Source organism: Mus musculus, chromosome 2, assembly GCF_000001635.26.
Source record: "Mus musculus strain C57BL/6J chromosome 2, GRCm38.p6 C57BL/6J".
In the NCBI taxonomy this organism is placed as follows: Eukaryota; Metazoa; Chordata; class Mammalia; order Rodentia; family Muridae; genus Mus; species Mus musculus.
The window spans coordinates 132,626,800-132,651,242 of NC_000068.7; the positions used below are offsets into that span (position 1 = coordinate 132,626,800).

At 44.6% G+C, this 24,443-nt stretch overlaps 1 long non-coding RNA gene across 2 annotated transcripts in view; it reads left to right on the top strand.

Moving 5' to 3' along the window:
* Positions 1–24,443, top strand: part of AU019990 (expressed sequence AU019990) — a 54,872-nt gene that overhangs the window by 28,604 nt on the left and 1,825 nt on the right. The window contains exons 3-4 of one of the 2 annotated variants that reach the window (NR_033469.1): positions 21,167–21,266; positions 22,355–23,805. This is a non-coding gene — a long non-coding RNA (expressed sequence AU019990). Of the gene's footprint in view, positions 1–21,166; positions 21,267–22,354; positions 23,806–24,443 lie in introns of those variants that run through there. The other variant, NR_033468.1, reaches the window with a different exon arrangement.

Below are 24,443 nucleotides of genomic sequence, written 5' to 3' on the forward strand. Positions count from 1 at the left end.
CAGAAACAGCCTTACAACTGGGAAAAAGGACACAAAAACAAACAAAAATCTTGGCCTTCCTAGAAATATTTGGCTTCCCCTATGAATTGTTGTTCTCTGGTGCCGAACCATTGACTGACAATCAGCTCTAAGACCAGTGGGACCCTATTGGTATTCTGGTGACATACCCCTGCCTGGAGCTTCTTGAGACTCCACAGTGAAGAAATGAACAGCTCAAGCCCACAGGTTGATGAAGGATACCAGAGGGAAGGATTATTCTCTCAGAATCAACTGACAGGGCTCTGGTAATTGGCCTTCAGCAGGCCACTCAGCTGGGATCAGACCAAGGCATGTTATACTTAGATTGGACAGCCTAGTGCAGATGTCTCAGACAGATGTCAGGTTTGTGCTCAGGTAAATCCAAATCAGAGAGGCCTTACCCAGGAAGAAGTCCAAATAAAACATCAGCACCCCAGAGAACTCTGGGAAACCTGACTTCACCAAGATCCAGCTTTCTAGGGGAGGATACAAGTTCTTGATAGTATTTATAGATACATTTTTCCATGTGGATAAAAGTGTTCACCACCTGGCTGAAACTGATCAAATACTAACTGAAAAGTTCCTTCAGAAACTGATTCCCTGATCTGGCCTCTCTGTAGCTATGGGGGCAATGGCCTTGCTTTCATAGCCAAAACCTCTCAATTAATAGCTAAAATGTTAGATGTTGATTTTTGTTTTGTTTTGTTTTGTTTTTTGTTTTTGTTTGTTTGTTTTGTTTTTCAAGACAGGGTTTCTCTGTGTAGTCCCGGCTGTCCTGGAACTCACTCTGTAGACCAGGCTGGCCTCGAATTCAGAAATTTGCCTGCCTCTGCCTCCCAAGTGCTGGGATTAAAGGCATGCACCACCATGCCCGGCATTAGATGTTGATTAAAAACATTATTGTTCATATAGACCTCAGAGTTCTGACCAGGTAAAAAGAGTAAATGGAACCTTAAAAGAGCCTTTAGGAAAAGTCTCATTATAATCTAGCAAAGGACAGGTTAGGTCCCCTTCCTGTGCTTTGCTTCAGGGTGCCTGCTGCACCCCACATAGGGAGTGACTTACTCTCCTGTGAGATTGTGTTTGAAAGACTTCCCCACTGCTTCCCAGGTGCGGAGACCAGTAGTTGACAAAACTCTCTAACCATCCCTTTCTTAAGTCACTACAGGCCCTCCAGGCTTCCGCACAGACTATTCACTGTACTGTCAAAGAGACCCAGCTGACTTCTGAGTCTACCACCAGTTTCCCCTTGTCTGAGCCCAGTGTTACTATTTGCTGGTAACCAAAGCAGTTCTGGAATCAACTTGGAAAGGACCCTACACAGTGACTGTCTTCACTTTTATAGTTGTGAAGGTAGCTGGCATTATACCATAGATTCACACCACCCAGTTCAAAAAAGCTAAACCCATAGATGTCACTGCCAAATAGACTGTCTCCCAGGCTATTGTCTCACTAAAATTAAGTTTTCCTTCTACCTACAGGTTGTCTCTGTCTTAATTAGGGTTTTACTGCTGTGAACAAACACTATGACCAAGGCAACTCTTATAAGGACAACATTCAATTGGGGCTGGCTTACAGGTTCAGAGGTTCAGTCTATTATCACCAAGGTGGGAACATGGTAGTGTTCAGGCAGGCATGTCTTGGGAGAAGTTGAGAATTCTACATCTTGATCTGAAGGCTGCTAGGAGAAGACTGTCTTCCAGGCAGCTAGGAAGAGGGTCTCAAAGCCCACTCCCACAGTGGGCACACTTCCTCCAACCAGGCCACAGCTACTCCAGCAGGGCCACATCTCCTAATAGTATCACTCCCTGGGCCAAGCATATGCATAACACTACAGTCCCACAAGTAGAGTATGCTGGGACCAGAACCTAGCAGAATAGTCATCAAAGAGACCAGAGAGACTTCATCCAGCAAATGATGGGATCAGATGCACATTAGGAGGAGCTCAGGGAGTCCTGTGAGGAAGGGGAGGAAGGGTTGGAGGAACCAGAGGGGTCAGGGACACCATGAAAGCAAGACCTATAGAATCAACTAACTGGGACTCATGGGAACTAGCAAAGACTAGGGAGCCTATAGGTGTCTGACCTAGGTCCTCTGCATACATGTTATGGCTGAGTAGCGCTATGGTCTTGTGGGAAACTCAGTAAGCCACGGTTGTCCCTAACTCTTTCACCTACTTGTGGGACCCTTTTCCTTCTGGGTTGCCTCGTCCAGCCTTGTCATGATGCTACGTATCAGATCTTATTGTAGCTTGCTATGCCATGTTTGGTTGCTGTCTCTGGGAGGCCTGCCCTTTTCTGAGGGGAGGAAGAAGTGGGGATTAGATCTGTGGGGGAGGGGAGGGAGGAAAAACTTCTGTCAGGATAAAATATATGAGAGAATTTTAAAAGAGAAAACAGCGTTTCCCCAGTCCCCAGGCCCTCTCACTCTCGGGCATCTGCCTCCTCCCAAGTCTTCTGTTTTGTCTTGTGACATGAGCATGAGTCCTGATCCAGCACCACCACCCTCAGGCCCGGATCTAGGAACTGTGAAGGACAGATACGTGGAGGTAATATGTATGGCTACAGACCAGCAACCCATATTTCATCTTGACCATTGCTTACTAATGCCTGTCTGGTGGTATTGGAGAAAGGAAAGATATGGACATTTATCTGTTGAGATAGGAATACACAGTTTATAATTCTATGCATGTCCTGTGGCTTGACTCCCCCTCCCACCCCCACCCCCAGTTGCCAGGAACAAGGAAGTTTCCATTGTAAAAATCGTGGTTGTAAAGCAGAGGCTTTCTGAAAATACACGGATGAATATGTGTATAAACGAAAGGCCCCCTCCCAAGAATGCACTATAGGAAAATGTTATCTATGGGCCATGAAATTAAAAATCTGGAAATTCCTTTTAAAATATTCTGGCTTTTAGGAAACAGGAAAAACCTGGGGAATCAGATTCTACGCCACAGGAAAGGACCCTGGGGATAGAGCTAATCACTCCCAGACAGAAAGTGACTAGGACTGCTGATTATACTTAGAGCCCCTGTACTACAGCATAGGAACTAACCAGACTGTCAGCCCATTAACTGACAAAACTAATTGTGACTGGGGGTAGCCCAAATCAATGATGGACAGCTAAAAGGGGGCTGAAATTTGTCTAATATCCAAAACCTTCAACCTAGGCATTTCCCCTTATTCTGATGTTTTCCATTCTGCCTTGTGGGTTAATTCATCGAGACCACAGCAATATTACTAGGCCCAAGACTACTTGGTAAGCATATATTAATAGTTTGAATAATGTGCCTCTTCTGATGCTTTCCAGACTAAGTAGACAGGTTGGTCAGACCTAGAGGTATTAAATTTTCCATTTCTGAATTAAAATACAAGTTAGAACCCCTTGTGGAAATTGTCTTACAAATTTGGAGTAGTTTAGACTTTCCTCTCATAAGAAAAAGGAAGCAATGTATGGCTTTATGAGAAACTTGTTATTTCTATGCTGATCATCTAGTGTCTTAGGGTTTCCATTGGTGTGAGGAAACACCATGACCAAGACAACTCTTATAAAGGACAATGTTTCACTGGAGCTGGCTTACAGGTTCAGAGGTTCAGTCCATTATCATCATGGCAGGAAGCATGGCAGCATCCAGGCAGGCATGACACTGGAAGAGCTGAGGGTTATACATCTTGTTCTGAAGGCAAACAGGAGAAGACTGGCTTCCAAGCAGCTAGGAGAAGGGTCTCAAAGCCCACCCTCACAGTGACACACTTCCTCTAAGGCAACACCTACTTCAACAAGGTCACACCTCCTAATAGTGCCCCTCCCTAAAGTAAACATATTTAAACCACCACAAGGAGTAATTAAAAGACCTTGTTATGGTTGGAAAAAAAAACCAACAAAAGTCAAAAAGAGAGAAAGACAAAGACATTAATCAGATAGTTGGTACCAATCTCTGTTCTCTTGGACCCTCTGTCTAACTGCTCTGCTATCAGTTCTGGCTGGGCCTTTAATTCTCATTCTGATTGAATTACTGGTGGGTCCCTGCATCTTAAACTATATGGCCAATTATGAATCAGTTCAGTAAAATTAATAGTACTTAGAACCAACTCAACCTCTTTAAAACAGGGTAAGTCCACAGTTTTACTTATTCACCAAGACAAGTTGGAAACTGGTTTCCACTTGTTTTCAAGTATAGAAAAACTGTTTGGGGGAGGGGTGGGGATAGGATGTCTTAGAATTAGGAAATGAAAATCCTTGGCGTCAGCATAAAGTTTGTTTGGATGGTTGAACTATTTTTCTCAAACTGTGAGGAGGCAAAAGGCTGGCACACAACCCTCTTAGTCAGAAAGACTGGTTTCAGACCACGAGAACCACCTGGGGTGTGTTCTATCAAGTGAAGCAGACTGAATCCTAGCACTTCATAAAATAGTGTAAAAACAGAATACACACAGGTAGTTTGAGACTGGGTAGAAATCCCTTAAGGCAGCTCTAGGGGGTCATGAAGATCACAGGGAGAGAGACAAGTCTGTGAAGGCCCCAGCTGTAAGATAAAGACTTTGCTTCAAGCCTTTACCTTATGAGTTGATGCAAGGACAAAGAAGTGGGGATGTGGGAATGGGGCACAGGGGAGAGAAAGAAACTTTCACTTAGGAATCACAGAGGTCTTTTTTTTTCTTTTTTTTTTTTTTTTTTGGTTTTTCGAGACAGGGTTTCTCTGTATAGCCCTGGCTGTCCTGGAACTCACTCTGTAGACCAGGCTGGCCTCGAACTAAGAAATCCGCCTGCCTCTGCCTCCCGAGTGCTGGGATTAAAGGAGTGCGTCATCACACCCGGCTCACAGAGGTCTTTGCAGAAGCCAAATGGGTCACATCTCAGAATCCCATCAGATTTTGTTGGCCTGAAGTATTTACCTATAACATCTGGACCCTTGTCTTAGTTAGGGTTTTACTGTTGTGAACAGACACCATGACCAAGACAAGTCTTATACAGGACCACGTTTAATTGGGACTGCATTACAGATTCAGAGGTTCAGTCCATTATCATCAAGGTGGGAACATGGAAGCATCCAAGCAGGCAGGGTACAGAAGGAGCTGAAAGGTCTACATCTTCATCTGAAGGCTGCCAGCAGAATACTGGCTTTCAGGCACCTAGGATAATGGTATTAAACCCACGCCCACAGTGGCATACCTACTCCAACAAGGCCACACCTCCCAATGGTGCCACACCCTGGCCCAAGCATATATAAACCATCACAGCCCTTGAGCCAATGTTTTCTGGACATCAATAGTTCTACTCTTCACACGGGTATCCTGAGAGATTTCTGGAGGCTCAAATAGACAATAATACGGTACAATACTAATGTAATGTAATATAACAAATGATAAAACAGTTTATAGGATATTTCTAAATATATTCATTCCCAAAATGTTGAGAACCTACCACATGCAAGGTCAAAAAGGATAATACAATAGCCAGACATCCGGGCTCTGCTCTTGAGATGGTTCCACTGGTATAGCCCATTCAGGCAAACTTTGGCACATGCTCTGACCAACAATGGGCAGACCACGATGTTTCTAAAGCCTGCTGTTTCTACCATCTCTCTCATGCTACCACGCAAAGACCAGAGATCCTCAACCTGTGGGTGGCATATCATATATTTACAATTTATAACAGTAGCAGATTATAACAGGTGTTACAATTTGTAATGTAGCAAAATTATAGTTGTGGAGTAGCAATGTGATATTTTATGGTTTGGGGTCACCAGAACATGAGGAACTGTATTAAAGGATGGTAACATTAGGAAGGTTGAGAACCACTGACTAGCATTGATGGTCCATACCTTTAATCTTAGCCCTTGGGAAGCAGAGGCAGGTGGATCTTTATGAGTCTAAGGCCAGTCTGGTTTACAGAGTGAGTTATAAGACAGCCAGGGCTACACAGAGAAACCCTGTCTTGAAAAAAGAAAACAACAACAACAAAACAAAACAAAACAAAAAAAACCACTGGCTTAGTCTATCAAGAAAGGAGACTGTGGAAAAACCACCAAATGTGCCTAGCCTTCACCACAGAATTGTAAGGGCACAAAATGATTGCTAGTTTAATTCATGGACTTTCCCATGGTTTCTTTATAAGAAATAGATAATTGATACATGAGGATGGTTATTATAGAAATGAGAGTAACACCCAAACTGTCTATGTCCACCCCACGTAACCCACCCCACCCTACTCCGCCCCATCCCACTCTGCCCCATCCCACCCCTGGTTTATAAATATGTTACATGACAAAAGGGAAGAAAGTAGGCTTGTTTTCGAAGGGCTAGAGAGCAAGCTCAGAGCCCTGAGGATGCTAGGCAGGTGCTTTACCACTAGGCTACACTTCCTGCCCTTGGGCTTTGTCAGTTTCACCCTGGCTGCTATGTAGCCAGGACCCACCTGCTTCCACCTCTTGAATGCTAGGGTTATAGGCATGATCCACACCACCAGGCACTAAAGATATTAATGAGAGATCACTCTGTATTATCCGGAATGTTCTAATTAGATCATATGATCCCTTATAAGAAGAAAAAATTCTCCAGCTGACAGAAGCCAGAGACAGAAATTTGAAACTGTGACAAAGGTGTGAGCTGCTTTGCAGATGCCACGTGGAAAGTGTTAAAGGGCCTAAAGAAAGCCTTTGAGAGCCAAGACGGGTCTTGGCTCAGACTGAGCAAGCAGACTGGAATGGAAGATTCCAAAGGTGTCCACCAGTCTCAGGAATGTAGAAGAGAATGCACCTCCTGAGTTCCCTGAAGGGACCAAGCCCTGCCAATATGCCAATGGCCCTTTCTGGAACCAACACAGACAACCTAGCCATGACACTTTGTTGAATTTCAACTGGAGGGCAGAAGATGGTTGCTGTTGTAAGCCAGTATGTTTGAAGTTATTTATTACAGCAACAACTGAAAGCCAGTCACTGAAAGGCAATTTAAGCTGCCTTCTTTCAAGGGATGAGCTCCAAGCCAAGAAGAGAAGATCTGATGCCACCAAGAAAATGGCAGCCTGGCTCTGGTTCCTGTAGGAGGCATGACAGATCCACCTCCAATTCCCACTCCCATCCCCCAACCCAGCTCAGAAGCAATCCCTGAGGTAAGTGCCAGTGAAGGTAGTTGCCTTGATGGTCCCAGGAAATTCCAGCAGAAGGTGGGAGAGTGAGAGAGGGAAATGACAGAATCCCAAAACATGAATTACAAAGCAGGACATCGCAGGCACCCCGAGTGCAGTCCTTCTCAGTGCTGCTCATCACAGACACCCCGAGTGCAGTCCTTCTCAGTGCTGCTCATCACAGACACCCCAAGTGCAGTCCTTTTCAGTGATGCTAGGAAACAGTGGAGGCTGTGCCTCTGTGTCACCTTACCCAGGGGATATGGTCATGAGGGATTTATAGATCGACTGCCATCAACATGGTTAAAGTCTCTCTTGGGGGCATTAGCCTCATGATACTCTAAGCCAATGTGCACATTTGAAGGGCAGACACCAACAATTTAGGACCACTCGAGGCAGGGACGGACATAGGGTGGGAAGGAGTAGGAGGTGCTGTCTGTTGCAAGTATGGCATTGTGCACCAAACTGATGAGGTCAGAAGATGGGAACGAGACATTATAGCACTTACTGTAAGGGGATAAAGGTGCTTCAGATGGAGAATAATAAGCATGCTCACAGAGGCACTAAAACATCCAAAGGACTGTTGAGAAATGCTCAGGGATTGACTGGGAGTGGTATGACTTTCTCCAACACCCCTTACTTGGTGCCTTGGGGCAAATGACTTTATTGTTCTCAATACAATCTCTTATCATATTATCTATGATTCAAATGGCAGATAATTGCAGCCTCCTTGAATTAGATTAGATAATGGTTTTAAAGAATCTGAAGTTGGCAGTGTGTGATGGTTTGTATATCCTTGGACCAGGGAGTGGCACCATCTGAAGGTGTGGCCTTGTTGGAATAGGTGTGACCTGGTTGGAATGGGTGTGTCACGGTGGGTGTGGGTATAAGATCCTCACTCTAGTTGCCTGGAAGTCAGTCTTCCACTAGCAGCCTTTGGATGAAGACATAGAACTCTCAGCTCCTCCTGCTCCATGCCTGCCTGGATACTGTCATGCTCCCACCTTGATGTTAATGGACTGAATCTGTAAGCCAACCCCAATTAAATGTTGTTTTTTATAAGACTTGCCTTGGTCATGGTGTCTGTTCACAGCAGTAAAACCCTAACTAAGACACAGTGTCAGTCCTCAGTAAACAAAAAGGTAAATGACTAACGGGATTACATCCCATGTGGATTTGTGATTATTAGCTAACTATACTCACAGGCAGAGTCAGGAGAAGTGGTCTGGGGAGGGGTGTTGGGGCTAGAACAGTGGACAGCAGCAGGTCTTAGCTATTTTATATGTAAAAAATATAATGTATTTTATATATACATACAATTATATACATAATGTATTTTATAATGTGAGCTTGGAGTAGCAGTATATCTTTAGTGGCAGAACACATGCTTAGCATGTAAAATCAACATTCTTTTTTTTTTTTTTTTTTTTTTTGGTTTTTCGAGACAGGGTTTCTCTGTGTAGCCCTGGCTGTCCTGGAACTCACTCTGTAGACCAGGCTGGCCTCGAACTCAGAAATCCGCCTGCCTCTGCCTCCCGAGTACTGGGATTAAAGGCATGTGCCACACCACCACCACCCAGCTTAAAATAAAAATTCTCAACATGTCCAATGAGCAGCACAGAAGTTTTCAAAGCTTAATTTGAATTTGTACAATTGATTCAGGATTTCTCTCAGGAAATGAGGCACAGTAATCCAGGACTTCTGACCCTGAAGGTTGGGAGCTGTCAAGAGTTCTGCAAGTCGAGGTCAGGTGGTCTAGAAGCTTAGCTAGGAAAAGAACCACTCCTAGCTTCACCTTCTGATAAAGTGGCCTTTTCCCGCAGTGATGAATGGAGGAAGCCACAGCAACAGTGGCAAAAACTGTGGCTTTGTCGCTGGTGAAAAAGTAAACAAGCCAAGAGTACCCACGACACTTCCAAATTAAACATCTTTCAAAAAAAAGTATGTCCTCCACCTCTCTGTCTGTCTCTGCCTCTGTGTCTGTGTGTCTCTGTGTCTGTCTGTCTGTTTCTCTTAGTCTCTCTCTGTTTCTGTCTCTGTCTCTCTCTGTTTGTGTGTGTACATGCCAGACATGCCAGAACACACATGGGAAAGTTCAGAGAGTAATCGGCACGTCACTTTTTTTCTTCCACTGTGTGGGTCCCAGGAATTGAAACTCATGACATCAGGCAAGAACCTTTCTTTAGCCACTGAGCCAACTAGCCAGTCCCAGATATATTATAATTTATATTCATTACTAATTCAAAATCATGGCATTTACATTTAAAAATTTTTAATTATATGTAGTCATTTTATTTTATGTATTTTGGCTGCATGTATACCTGTGTAGTACATCTGTGCTTGGTGTCCTCGGGTCGGTAGAGGGAACTGACTCCCTGGACCTGGAGTTGTGAGTGCTGGGAACTGAACCCAGGTCCTCTGCAAGAGCCAGTATTCTTAACATCTGAGCCATCTCTCCAAATCCCCCAGATTTTATATTAAATGCATTAATAAGAAAGCATATTTACAGCTATATTGGATATTTGTTTTCAAACATTTTAAGTGAACTTCAATATAAATGTCTCTCTTGGAATTTCTAGGTATTTTGGCTTATGCTTTAAAAACACATTTTTTTTTTTTTTTTAAAGAAAGTGTGCAGAAACCTCCCTGGGGAAGAAAAACAATACTCAATACAACCTCATATTCTCTGGCTTTGCTGATGTTAATTCTAGAGCTCTTGACCCAGCCATCAGTATATACCCATTTATCTAATAATAAATCCCACCCACATGAGCTCTGAGAAGAGCAGTCACGTGACCAGATTTGCATGCTGGGGTGAGGTACACCAATTGTCCTCAGTCCTTCCTCCACACTGTCCACCCTGTTAACAGCCATAGTTCATACTGGTCCTGGTCTAATATACATAAGCCAGGGCTTCCTTGGGGACAGTTTTCTTGTTGTCTGTGAGGGAATATTTATGAATGGAAAAAGTCCCTTGGGCAAGCCATCAGTTTCTTTCTTTCTCTCCCTTTTAAAAATGTATTTGTGTATGTATGTGTGTGTGAGAGAGAGGGGGGGTGGGTCAGAGGACAATTTGTGACAGTCATCACTCCTTCCACCATAGGGGTTCTGAAGATTGAAGTCAGGTGGTCAGCTTTGGCAGCAAATACCTTTACCCCCTGAGCCATCTCCCCCTGGTTTGTCTGTTTTAAATTCTTGCTTATTTGTTTGTGGCAGGGTCTCATCTAACAAACACTCTCTATATAACTATGGCTGACCTTGAACTCCTGATCCCACCTTCAGCTCTTTAGTTTGGGGATTACAGGTGTAAGGCCACACCCAAGTTGTCCCTGGTATGTGCTCTGTATGTGCTGTTGCCATCCTCCAAAAATGGTCTAGGTCTAAGTTCTGAGGAATGTGGTCATGATGGACTCTTTTTGGAAAGCAGAATTTGAGCAAATATATGGGTTTTTTTTATTAGATATTTTCTTCATTTATATTTCAAATGTTATTCCGAAAGTCCCCTATACCCTCCCCTGCCCTGCTCCCCAACCCACCCACTCTCACTTCCTGGCCCTGGTATTCCCCTGTACTGGGGCATATGATCTTCACAAGACCAAGGGCCTCTCCTCTCATTGATGGCCTACTAGGCCATCCTCTGCTACATATGCAACTAGAGACACAGCTCTAGGGGATACTGGTTAGTTCATATTGTTGATCCTTCTATAGGGTTGAGTATTTTCTCTAGCTCCTTCTTTAGGGGCCCTGTGTTCCATCCAATAGATCTGTTTTAAAGAAATGATTGCGTCTACAGAAAACCTGCTGGCATGGTTGTAAAATTATAAATCTCACAAAGGGAAGGGCTTTGTGGCCAAATTCATGTGGTATGGTCTGTTTCCTTGTTCATGGAACCTCTTCCTTCTCCTGAAGGGGCAAAGGGAAGTTGGCAGGCTATGTTTCCCAGCCTCCTACACTTAGCAGAGCCGTGGAACTGTTTGCTGGTACATTACCTCAGTCTCGCTTTCCCCTCATGATTTCTTTAGGCACGCTGGATAATCTAGGATAACCCCCAATCTCCAAGCTGATTAGCAACCTAATTCACTTCTGCCACGTAATCCTATGTCCTACCAGGGTCCAGGGCTGTGACATGGATATCTGTGAGGGGCTATTGTTAGTGGCCGTGAGAGAGAGAAAAAAGCACTGTTTGCCAAAGGAAAGTTGGCATAGGAAAGGTCAGTGCCTCCCTCTGTAACCTGCATGCCCTTATCTTGATGCGCTTTATTTATATTTCGGTTTTGTTTGAGGGTTTTGGACAGAGTATCACCGTATAGCTTGGTTGGCCTGGAACTCCCTATATAGGTCACACGGGCTTCTTCTCTCAGTAATCCTCCGACCCTGCTTCCTGAGTTCCGGGATTACAAGTGTGCAGCATACCCCGTGTTCACTCATATTTTTATTATGCATCTGTAGCAGATGCCTATGGGGTGTTTTGCCATATAGTGTCATCCACCTGCTTCAGGGCACTTTGGAGAGACAGTTCCATGAACTTTGCCAGTTTTCTGTTTTCAAGCTAACCTGGAAACACCTCCGCTCTCTCTTAGGCAGTAAAAGGTCACTCAGCCAGATTCGGGTACATGAAAGTACATGGAGTTAACACGCCCAGGAGCAGTGCTCATCTGACAGAGAGTGAGACCCATGGTTAGGCATGGCAGGCTCCAGCCTGTAGCAGAGCTTCTGAGGGTTCTCTGTGGTTCCCTCCAAGGTCCCTGAGTCTCAGTTGCCCTCAGTGGTTACCTATGAACCAACCTTGTGTTTTTATTGCTGTGAAGAGATCCCATGACCACAGCAATTGTTATACAGGAAAACATTCAACTGGGGCTGGCTTACAGTTTCAAAGGTTTAGTCCATTATCATCATGGTGGGGAGCATGCAGCATGTTGGCAGACGTGGTGATAGAGAAGGAGCTGAGAGTTCTACATCTTGATCTAAAGGCAGCTGAAGGAGACTGTGCCACACTGGGCACAGCTTGAGCATAGGGGACCTTTCAGCCTATCCCCCAGTGAGACACTTCTTCTAACAAGGCCACACCTCTTAATAGTGCCACTCCCTAAGGGCCAAGCAGAGGAACGTGAGTCTATGAGGACATTCCTATTCAAACCACCACGCACTGTCTTAGCTGTTCTCCTCTCTCTGCTTTATTCTTCCTGCCTATGATTTCAACTTCCTAGCATTACCTATCCAATAGTCTACCTGCATCCATATCCTTCCCTTAGGGTTGCCTTAGGGAGAAATGAAATCCTATCGTGCTTGCTGCCCACATCTTGTGGAGTTAGCGGTTCCAGCATGTCAGGTGAAACCACAACATCACACCAGAGCAGCTCGGTTGTACACATCTCTTCTGACCTGCGAGAGTCCTTTGGGTTGGTTGGTGACCTGCCACAAAAACTGCCTTCGATTAATCATGTCTTCTGAGACAATTCCACGAAAGGCTGCTTCTAAACATTGCTATTGGCTGATTATGAGGCCCCACAGCAGGATCTGTTGGAGGAGTAAGAACCACCCTTCTGAGGCACGTGCTAAAAGGTCTCCGTACCTAAGGGCAGGGAAAGGTTGTTTGAGGTTATCTCTCTTTTAGTTCAGGCTGAGGTCCTGTTTGTTTATCTGAGTTCTGGAAATAACCCTGGGAATTCATTTAGGTGCCAAGGGAAACATGAGGACGGTGTACTCTAAAAACACTTCGCTGTAAGCTGCCGCAGCAGACAGCAGCCACAAAACCAGAGAAGGTTATTGGGACCCTCCTGTAGACCCAACAAATGCCTGGTGACTTTGGGGGAGAAGTTATATATTCTTTATTGGCTAACGGGGATATTATTGTACCTGTGTTCTAAAGATAGCAAAAGTAATGGTGTAGCATTTGGGAAGAATTTTAATATCTCCCTGGGATGGGTCAGAGATTGTCCTCGTTAGGGTTTCTATTACTGCAATGAAACACCATGACCAAAAAAGCAGTGTTGGGAGGAAAGGGTCTATTCTGCTTATATGTCCACATCAGTGTTCATCATCCACAGAAATCAGGACGGGGCTCAAACAGGGCAGGAACCTGGAGGCAGGAGCTGATGCAGAGGCCACAGAGGACAGCTGCTTACTAGTTTGCTTCCCCCTGGCTTGCTCAGCCTGCTTTTTGATAGAATCCAGAACCACCAGCCCAGAGATGGCACCACCCACAATGGGATGGTGGGATGGGCCCTCCCCCACCAGTCACTAATAAAGAAAATTCCTTACTGCTGGATCTTAGTCTTTTTTTTTTTTTTTTTCCGGTTTTTCGAGGCAGGTTTCTCTGGACAGCCCTGGCTGTCCTGGAACTTACTTTGTAGACCAGGCTGGCCTCAAACTCAGAAATCTGCCTGCCTCTGCTGGGATTAAAGGCATGCGCCACCACGTCCGGCTTTTAGTCATCATTTCAATTGAAGTTCCCTCCCTCCAGATAACTCCAGTGTGTGTGTCAAGTTGACCTAAGACTATCCAGCATGTTGCTGGGTACCTCTTGCAGGGTAACATGTGCCCATTTTCTTATGAAGTCTTCTTTCCTGTACTGGGGCTGGGGAGAGTTGGAATGAGACCCAGACCTCTTCAGCATTCTGGGAGGACCCTTTCCAGGAGTTGAGGAAGATGTCTTGAGATGAAGAAATGCCACAGGAAGCTGAGGAGTATCTTGAGAATAGTATCTATCTGAGAATAGCATCTTGGAGGAGAGAACTGGCCATGCAAGGAAGCCAGGCTGTGGTGCCTTCATAATACCGCCTCTAATACTATGAGGAGATCAGGGAAGTCCCTCAGAGCTGTCCTAGACTGAGGTAAAGAGTCCTTAGACACGGCTGCTCCAGGAAGTTCACACAGCTCCCTCACCTTGGGTTTGAACCTCCTAGGAGCTGGAGTTGAGTGTCTGGGTCCTAAGACCCAGAGCAAGGTACCCTGCCCGCACTGTAACCTTTCTCTCTTACAGCAGGGAGGTCTGTGCTGGTCTTCCAGGGAGGCTCTGCCCTACACTCACCTTCAAAGGCCTTTAGCCTCCCGTGGCAATAGGAAAGCTGTTTCCTCCTTACCACTGCTGAAGAGCAGCTACATGCGCAATATAGCACATGAGAAATAAACCTAATTTGTATTTCAGTCAATAATTCTATTCCAAAAGCGGAGTATTTATTTTAGTCTTCAAGACACATTGGGTCATATGATCCTTCTTCATCCTCAGAACCTGAAAGGTTTTTAGTTTTGTTTCATTTTGTTTTGTTTCTATGTGTATGAGTGTTTTGTCTGCATATGTCTGTATACCACATATGTGCCCAGTTTCTGAGGTCAGAAGAGGGCTTCAGACCCCCTGGAACTAGAGTTACAGCAGGTGGTGAGCTACCACGTGGGTTCTGGGAATCAAACCTAGGCTCTCTGGGAGAGCAGCCAGTGATTTTATCTCCCGAGTTATCTGTTTGCCCAATCACAACCTGAGTGTTACCATTTAATACTAACATTTAAAAGTCTCAGTTAGTTTGACCCCCTAGTACCACAAAACAGCTACAAGAGAAAACGCCAAACCCTTTAGGAAGGAGAAGAAAGGCCAACCACCTCTTTACTACACATCCTTCTCTCTCTGACAGCAAGGAGGGACAGGGATGGCTGTCTAGAAGCACCCAGCCTGCAGCACCCAGTGAAGTCTGAGTACCTGCTTGTTGCATATTCTCTACATGTTTCAGTCCCCTGCACCCTGGACCTTTTTTTTTTTTAATTTCAGAATATGAAGGTTTATTTTTTAAAAGATTATTACAGCTTGAAAAAAAAAAGAAGGGTCGCCAGGGCCAAGAAGTGGGAGTGGGTGGGTGGGGGAGTGTGTGGGGGACTTTTGGGATAGCATTGGAAATGTAAATGAAATAAATACCTAATTAAAAAAAACTGGGGGGACTGAATGATGGCTCAGCAGAGGACTTATTCATATTTCATACAAATAGTTCATTGATTTTCATAACAAGTGACACACATTATCTGTAACTCTAGTTCCAAGGGATCCAACACACATAATTAAACACAAAACACAAGAAAACTGCAACAACAACAACAGCAACAAAACCCAGAAGGAACAGAAATGCAAGGGACAACATTAGTCTCTAAAAATTCGACAGTGGATGTCTGAAGCTCAAAGAGCTTTCGAAGCAGAGGCAGCGAACACATATAAAGTCTTAACAGTATGACGGCCCAGATATGAGCTGACACCAAGAAAAGTGCCAACCTGGCAGAGAAAAGCCCACAACGTCTCAACCCTACACAAAGAACCATGGCAATGGAGGAGAGCTGGGAGCAGGAGAGGGGCCCTTTCCCAGGGAAGAGCACACCAACTGCCTGGTTGTCCAGTGCCAAACAGGCAGCATTCTAGCATTATACGGACTGAACAGCCTACATTAGGGATATGTATATGCATATACATAGAAATATATACAATTCAATAATGATTAGTAAAATATGATGCCATGAGTCTGAAGGGGAGGGTAAATGGGAGGTTTTTGGAGGGTGAAAAGGGAAGGGAGAAATGATGAAATTAAATTATAATGTCAGAAAAAAATAAAAACAAATGGAGGTAGTGAATGAATGCATTGTAAAGCCACAGAGCTACCTTGCAAATGAAACCATTACCACATGGCTGCAAACTACCCTCATGTACCCCACAGCACTAAACAAAATGGCCTGGACTCCAATCCTTTCAAATGGGGTCTCAATGTGTCAGGAAAAAAAGCTGAACAATATACAGACCTGTGCTAAGTTTCATAAGCTATCTAAACATCTCAAAGTTGAAAAAAAGCAATCATGTTAAACTAAGAAAAGAAAAGAAGAGAAAAGAAAAGAAAAGAAAAGAAAAGAAAAGAAAAGAAAAAACAGCCAGCTAGATGTCTCAAGTATTCAGAACCTCTTCATTGGTGGTCATGTGAAGTTTACAGGAGATCTCAATAAGCTAGCTTGAAACTTTGGCAGAAAGCTCATTTCAAAATTGCCACTTGCCATGAGTGTGCCACCAATCTTCACAATTCTATTAATTGAGGATGCGTTGCGTGAGTGTTGGGTTATCATACCTGCTCCTGACCAGCCATCACAACTCATACAGGCAAGTATACACACACACACACACACACACACACACACACACACACACACACACACAAATATAAATAAACATGAGCTTGAGACCTGCCTGGTCTCCATGGTGAGTTCCAGGTCAACCAGGGATATACAGCAAAACCCTTGAAACTATAAACAATTATAGTTACTAATTTGTTATAAACACTTGTAAGCCGCCACGTGGCTGCTGGGTGTTGAACCTCCAGAAGAGCAGGCTCACCTACCCCTCCAGCCCCCTCACTCAGCCTGTTGATACTTTGCAATTATTGCATCCACTTCCTGCCTGTTATTTGTTCTTCCTTTGTGGTCTGTCAGTCTCTAAGGTGAACCCCACCCTTATTTGCTTTCGATTTTGCAAAGCACAGACAGTGCACTTTCATTGCTAGCCTCAATGTTGTCTGTCCAACTACTTCAGTGACAGCCACGTATTCTTAAACATGCTGTGATAGAGATTATCTTAGGGTTAATATTGCTGTGACAAAAAGCAGGTGTGGGAGGAAAGGGCCTTATATGTTGTAGTCTGTCAGTGGAGGGAGCAGGGCAGGAGCTGATGCAGAGAAGGTGATGGAAAAGTCACTGGCTTGCTCATCATGGCTTGCTCTGGATGCTTCTTATAGAATCCAGGATCACCAGCCCCACAGTGGGCTGGGCCATCCATCATCAGTCACAAATTAAGAAAATGCCTTGCAGCCAGATCTTATGGGGACATTTTCTCAATTTCGAAACGTCCTTTCAGATACCTTTAGCTTATGTCAAGTTGACATAAAACTAGCCAGCACCGAGGTGGCACACAGAGGCTCACTTACAGGACAGTTTCACTCAAAAACCAACTGTCCTCACAACATGGCCTTACAACGTGTGCTAGAACACCTCACGGGACTCCTGTATTCACAGGTCACAGGTCAATGATCTCAGGACAGGTAAAATGCTCTTAGGTTGTGACTCTAGTTAAGTATTCACTATGTATACCAGGCTAGCCTTGAACTCACAGAGATCTGCCTGCCTCTGCCTCCCAAATGCTGGCATTAAAGACATTTACCACCATGCCTAGTCATCTGCCTTGAACTTAAAAACAAAACCTTATTTATTTAACCTACCTGTTTTCTTAGACAGACTTTCACTACATAGCTCAGGCTAGCCTTGAACTCCCCGAAATTCTCCTGCTTCAGCTTCCCAACAGGTCACATTACAGGCCTGAGCCATTATGCTTAGCTGCCTTGACCTTTTAAGAACTTTATTTATTATTAGAGTTAGTGTTGGTGTGTGCATATGTGCACATGCACATGTGCGTGTGTATACACACATGTGTGTGCCATGGCACAAGCTCAGAGGAAAGCTTCAAGCCCCCTCCTTTTCACAGTGGGTTTAAGGGCTCAGACTTGGGTTGTTGGGCTTGCAGGACAAGCACTTTCACCTTTGCTGAGCCATCTCATCCATTCGACCAGATGGTCTTAAAAAAGGTTTTATTGTTATTATTTTTAACTATGTGGGTATGTGTTTACATGTAGATATGTGCACATAAATACACGCGTCATCTGAAGCCAGAGGCATAGGAACAGCTGCCCCTCCCCAGACTCCCCCAAGCTGGAACTAAGGAGTGGTAAGCTGCCCAGCGTGGGTGCTAGGAACCTAACTTGGGTCCTCTGCCCAGCGTGGGTGCTAGGAACCTAACTTGGGTCCTCTGCCCAGCGTGGGTGCTAGGAACCTAACTTGGGTCCTCTGCAAAAGTAGCAAGCACTCTGAATGGATGAGCCATCTCTTCAGCTCCCAGTCTTGGCTTTTAAATTTAATTTAATTATTATTAAAATAATTGTTTATAATTTTTATGCACATAAATATTTTGCCTGCCCATATATCTGTGCACTGCATGTGTGCCCAATGCCCTCAAACTCCAGAAGAGGGCATCAGATCCCCTGAAATTGGAGTTCCAGCTAACTGGAGCTGCCACATAGGAGCTGAGAATTGGACCCAGGCCCTCTGGAAAAGTAACAAGTGCTCTTCCCTGCTGAGCCATCTCTCCCTTCCCTATTATTATTAGCTTGAGACAGAGTATTGCTATATAGCCATGGCTGTCCTGGACCTCACTATGTAGACCAGGCTGGCCTCAGACTCAGAAATCCATCCGGCTCCTGAGTACTAGGATTAAAAGCATGCATAATCATGTCTTCATGTCTAGCTGAGCCCTGGCCTTTATTTTTTTCCATTTAAGGTAAAGTTATTATACTTTCTTTCTTGAATGATGTGAAAAGGCAATTGTCTTTTCCCCTTACATGTAGTATGCAAGTAGGAGAGGAAAAAAAAGGGAGGGAGGTGGGAGGGAAGAAAAGGGAGACATGCACGTGCACACACACACACACACACACACACACACACACACACACACACTGTGGTGGTTTGAATAGGTACAGTCATGATTGACTCATGTGTTTGAATGCTTGGCCTATTGGTACTCAAGCTACACTCAGAATGACTCAAAGTCTCCTTCTGCCACCTTTGGATCAAGATGGAGAAAGCTCAGCTTCTTCTCCTGCACCATGTCAACCTGGACATTGCCATGATTCCCGCTGTAGTGGCTATTCCTGGTTGTCAACTTGACAATATTTGGAATGAACTACAATCCGGAATTGGAAGGCTCACCAGTGACCCTTATCTGGAGACTTGGAGATCCTTATCTGGATCTTGGTTTGAAGATCTTGAGCCATAGTGGCTATGAATTCCAGAAGATTGAATCTCCGAGTTTAAGGAACACACCTTTAATCTGGGCTACGCCTTTCATCTGGGATTAAAGGTGTGGTGGAACACACCTTTAATCTGGGCTACACCTTCTGCTGGAGACAATATAAGGACATTGGAAGAAGGGAGTCTAGCTCTTGCTCCTGCTCCTTCGCCTGCTTGCTACGTGAGACTGAGTAACTGCTAGATCCTTGGACTTCCATTCACAGCTGCGACTGAACAATTGTTGGGAATTGGGCTGCCGACTGTAAGTAATCAATAAATTCCTTTACTATCTAGAGACTATCCATAAGTTCTGTGACTCTAGAGAACCCTGACTAATACACCCGCCATGATGACAATGGACTAAAGCTCTGAAACTGTAAGCCAGACTCAATTACATGATTGTCTTATAAGTATTGCCTTGGACATGGTGTTTCTTCACAGCAATAAAGTCCGAATTAACACAGACAGACAGATACGTAACACATACACACACACAGAGAGAGAGAAGAAACAGAAAGACAGACAGAGACAGAGACAGGCATTCAGACAGACAAGGAGACAGACAGAGCTAGTATAATACCACACTGACCTACAAGTAGAGATTCTTGGTCAAAATTTCAAGAATTCTTCTAAAACACAAAGACCTCTTTCTGTATTCATGGTATTTATGTTCATTCTAATACTGTTCCTGGCTTAGAGTCTTGCTTTCTGCTGATGTGGCTGCTGAGAGAACTCTATGCTGGCTTTAACAACCCCAGTTCCATCCCTCCCCCACCCTGAAGAACTGGAGAAGATTCCAGAATGTCATTGGCATTTCTAACACTGTCTCTGCAAATGTCATCTCTGGAATACATGATGTAAGATTTCAGCTACAATTTCTACAGTGGAAATCCCACCGTGGAATAATTAAATGGAACAGACAGGACTAAAAAGAAATCTATTTGTTTGCAGAGAGACTTAAAGGGGACAAAGCTAATTTTTGTGCAACCTGCTTGAAGTGACTTGCACTAGCCTTCAGTCTTTCATTGGCAGGGAGTGGAAACTTTGACCATCAAACATTATTTTCCAGAAGGCAACTGGCTGTCTGCATAGAAAGGCTGTAATGATAAAAATGAATATGTCAATAAGGGTCATCCTTTTACACATCTGGCAAAATGAGGTAAAGGCCACGCAGCCAGCACGGCAGCAGCTGGGATACGGGCTGATGGAGCAGAGCTCCTGGAAAGGCTTAGTGCTGACACTCACAGGGAGTACTGTTTTGTTAGCTGTTCCTTCCTTTAGTGTGCCCTCTGATTAGTTTCCTGTGACTCCAGTGACAATCGGCCCCAAACAACTGAATTATTGCCTGACAGTCCTGTGGTTCAGAAGTTTAACGTGAATCACCCAGATTACGTTCTGTATGGAGGCTCTAGTGTCTGAAGCAATCTGCATCCCTTAGTTCATGCACCCCCTCTCCCACCTCACCTATACTCCCGTCCTATCTCTGAGACTGTCTCCACCATCCCATCTTTTGTTCTGAATCTGACCCTCTTGTTTCCCAGTCTGAGGACCCTTATAATGACTTTGAAGCCACTTGGACAACTTAGAGATCGCTTTTCCATCTCAAAGCCTATGTTAATCACCCCGGCAAACCGGCAAATCGGCTCAGTCCGTGCACGGAGTGGAGCACAGTTGTCTGAGGGGGCCTCTTCACTTATATTACCTGCTCCTGGTGTTCCCGCTCTGTTCTGGCTGTAAGAATAGTAGCCATGGCCGACTGAGCCGCTCCTGCATGGGCACAGGAGTCTTACAGCTGACTCAGAAGCAGCAGGGTGTACCAGGTGCATTCTGGGTGGTGTCACACTTGAACTGTTTCTGGGACTCACAACTCCCACGTGTATAGTTATCTGTCTAAGGATTTTCTCTGGCTGCCAGAGCCTATTCTGAAGCCAGAATTAATGCCTCTTTGTGCTCCCAAGCATCCCTTGTCAATGACCAATATATCCAACTTCCTCGGCCTATGGCTGGGAACACTCTTTAACTGCCCATAATATAGTTTTCCAGAATTCCCAATGGAATTAAGCTCCAGTTGTCTAAAGTGTGTCCTGCTTGAAAAATGTCTTCTGTCTTCTCCTTCTGGTCTTATTTCTCTTAATTCCCCTAATAATATTTTTTTTGGATCATCTACCAGGTAAATTGCTTATATTTATGTCTTTCAAGAACCTGCTTCCAGGGGAATTCAAAGTAGGATATTGGAGCAGTCAACTCAGTTGCCCAGGACTACATGGCTGGTGAGTAACAGGTCTGCTAAAAATTATGTCTCTCCAACCACGCCTAGTTGCTTCTGGATGGCTTATGACTTACTGATTGTCTCTGGGGTTTACCATTGACTCAGGGTGTAATTAAGCCAGAAGGTACTTCTCTCTGAGTATCTGACTTGAAAGATGAGAGGAGTCCCAGAGGGTGAGAGGAGACTGCTTTCAGCCATCTGAGAGCCTGATGTGACAAGGATGTGGATGCTCAGGTTGCAGCAGCCTGTGAGAGCCCCTTCAGCATCCTGGGGTACCACACACAGATTTATCTGTCAGTGGGAGTGTTTGTGTCCCCAAATCTGTATGTGCACACCGGCATCTGTGTGTATGTGTCCTGTCAAATGAGTGAAGGAATTGCAGGCATGTGATACCATGGCTAGAGGATCTGTGTCGTTATCTTATTGACTTCAAATTCAGCATCAGGGTAAGGTTAAAAAAAAAAAAACTAGCTAAAAGTATGTCTATTGTGCTGGTTTGAATAAGAATGGCCCTATGGGCTAAGATATTTGAATGCTTAGTCACCGGGAGTGGTACTATTTGTAAGGATTAGAAGGATTAGGAGGTGTGGCCTTGTTGGAGGAAGTGTGTCACTGGAGGTTGCCTTTGAGGTTTCAAAAGCCCACTTTGGGCCCAGGCTCACTCTTGGTTGGTGGATTGGGATGTAGTGTCAGCTACCAGCACTATGAGTGTTGCCATGCTTCCAGCATGACAGTGGCCCAAACTTCTGAAACTGTAAGCAAGCCCCCAATTAAATACTTTCTTTTATAAGAGTTGCCTTGGTCATGATGTCTCTTCACAGCAATCGAACAGTGACTAAGACATCTATATACAATGCCTTTCTAGGTACATATATGTGCTTATATGTATAGGGTACTACAAGTGAGACATAGACTCAAAGTCTAGGTTATAGAAAGCAGTTTCTGCAGAATATAATTTTATCAGCCTGCAGTTCTTCTGCAAGGTGAGTTTTCAACCATAAATTGTCTGCACCATTGGAAAAAAAATAGTTGAAGTAGCCCAAAATAGGTGTTTCAGTTTGTTTATAACCTTTTTTTTTTTCTATTCAGGAATAAATTTATATCAGTTTCCCCAAGACAAAACCTCATGGGAGAGGCAGTTGGTTTCTCTGGCCTTTCTACCCTTAAGAGGTCTTCAGCAAAGCCCTTGCCTTGTGGGATTTCTGAGTTTAATTCTGAGTTAAAACCCTTCAGTCTTGGGATAGAGAGATGGCTCAGTGGTTAAGAGCACTGGCTTCTCTTCCAGAGGGCCTGGGTTCAATTTCCAGCACCCACATGGTAGTTTACAGCTGTCTGTAGCTCCAATTCCTAAGGATTTGACACCCTCACACAGGCACCAATGTGCATATAAATAAAACAACAACAAAACCCTTTGGTCTCCAGAGAAGAAACTCATGGAAAACAAAGCGGCCCATTAGCATTAGCATTCAGAAATGCAGAGAAGAGCAAAGTCATGTCCAGGCAGGGCTGCCAACCACAAAAGGCACACCCAGCACTGCCCTCTGAGTGTTGGGTGCCACTTGCTACAAATCCTGGTTTGGCTGCTGACTCGATGGAGGTGTGAAGCCTTGGACGAGCCTGGTGTGAAGCCCTGGGTGATCTTGTTACCCTTCTCTATCAGTTACCTAATCTTAAAGCCGATGAAATTACAGTGCCGGCTGCATCTCTGCTGGGAAGCCGCTCTACGTTGGGGCCTTGTCAGAGCATTGATCTCCTCCCGGAAGTGAAGCATGTCGGGAAACTGAGACTCATAAAGGCCGGGCTTGCCTAGATATCTGAGGCCTTGATCTGAGGCCTTGAGGTCCAGCTTGCCTCCCATACCCTGGGTACTTCATCCCTAAATTGGTTTTACAGTTTGTGAGCTCCCATTCTGCCACAGTGTCTGAAACTAAATTATGTACTAGCCATTTCAGTAACTTTTCGAAGTATGAAAACCTCATATGCTTGGGCAGATATGGTTACAGAATTCTGATATGAGAAAGTTTTATTCAGACTACGATTGAATCAATGTGTTGTCATGGATGAGTTGGTTATTCAAGATCTAATCAGTAGTAACAGAAATTAAAAAAAAAAAAAAGCAACAAAAAATAAATAAATAAATAAATAAATAAGGGGAGATGGAGGCAGAAAGATCAGGAGTCCAGGCCAGCCAAGGCTATATGAGACCTTGTTTCAAAAACCAAGCATATCTGGAGAGATGGCTCAACACTCATATCAAGTGGTACACAACCATCTGTAACTCCAGCTCTGGGGACCTGAGGCCTCTGAAGGTACCTGCACTCGTGTGCACACACTCATAGGCAGATAGACATACCTACGAATAATTACAAATAGTAAAAAAAAATCTACCTCTCAAACAAATCAATGGTGCAGCCAAACCACTCCTCAATTTTCTAATCCCAAGGTGCTTTACATGCTGTGATTGACTCAATACATTTGTTCTAAAAAAATAAAATCTAATTTTCTCCTAAACTAAGTTGTAAAAAAAAAATTCTAACTTAAAAAAAAAAAAAGTTTTGAGCTTGGTGTGGTGCTTCCTAGGAAGGGGGGGGGGGATACAAGTCTGAACTGGCTACCTGTAACCAGTGAAGGGATTATGACATAACGCAGACACAAGACCTTTGCCCTACAATTTGTCCTGCCTGCAAGACATGCCGGGATAAAGGTAGCCCAGAAATTGTGGGAGCAGCCAAGCAATGACTGGTCCAGCTTGAGACCCATGCCAGGATGCCAGGAGAGGGAGCCCAACCCTGACTCCACCTGGAGCCTGGAGGGCCAGGAAGCAGGGGCTGGATTCCCCAGAGACCCAGGGTGAATCCAAAAACTCTGGCAAGAGAAAAAGGAAGGAAGGAAGGAAGGAAGGAAGGAAGGAAGGAAGGAAGGAAGGAAGGAAGGAAGGAAGGCAAGCAGGCAGAGAGGGGGGAGGGAGAAGGAGAGGGAGAGAGGGGGAAGAGGAGAGGAAGAGGGAGAGAGGGAGAAGGGAGAGGAGAGGAGAGGAGAGGAGAGAGAGAGAGAGAGAGAGAGAGAGAGAGAGAGAGAGAGATGACTCCTAGTGATATTCTGCTATATTCATAGATAGGAGCCTAGCATAATCGTCATCAGAGTTCTACCCAGCAACTGATGGAAACAGATGCAGAGA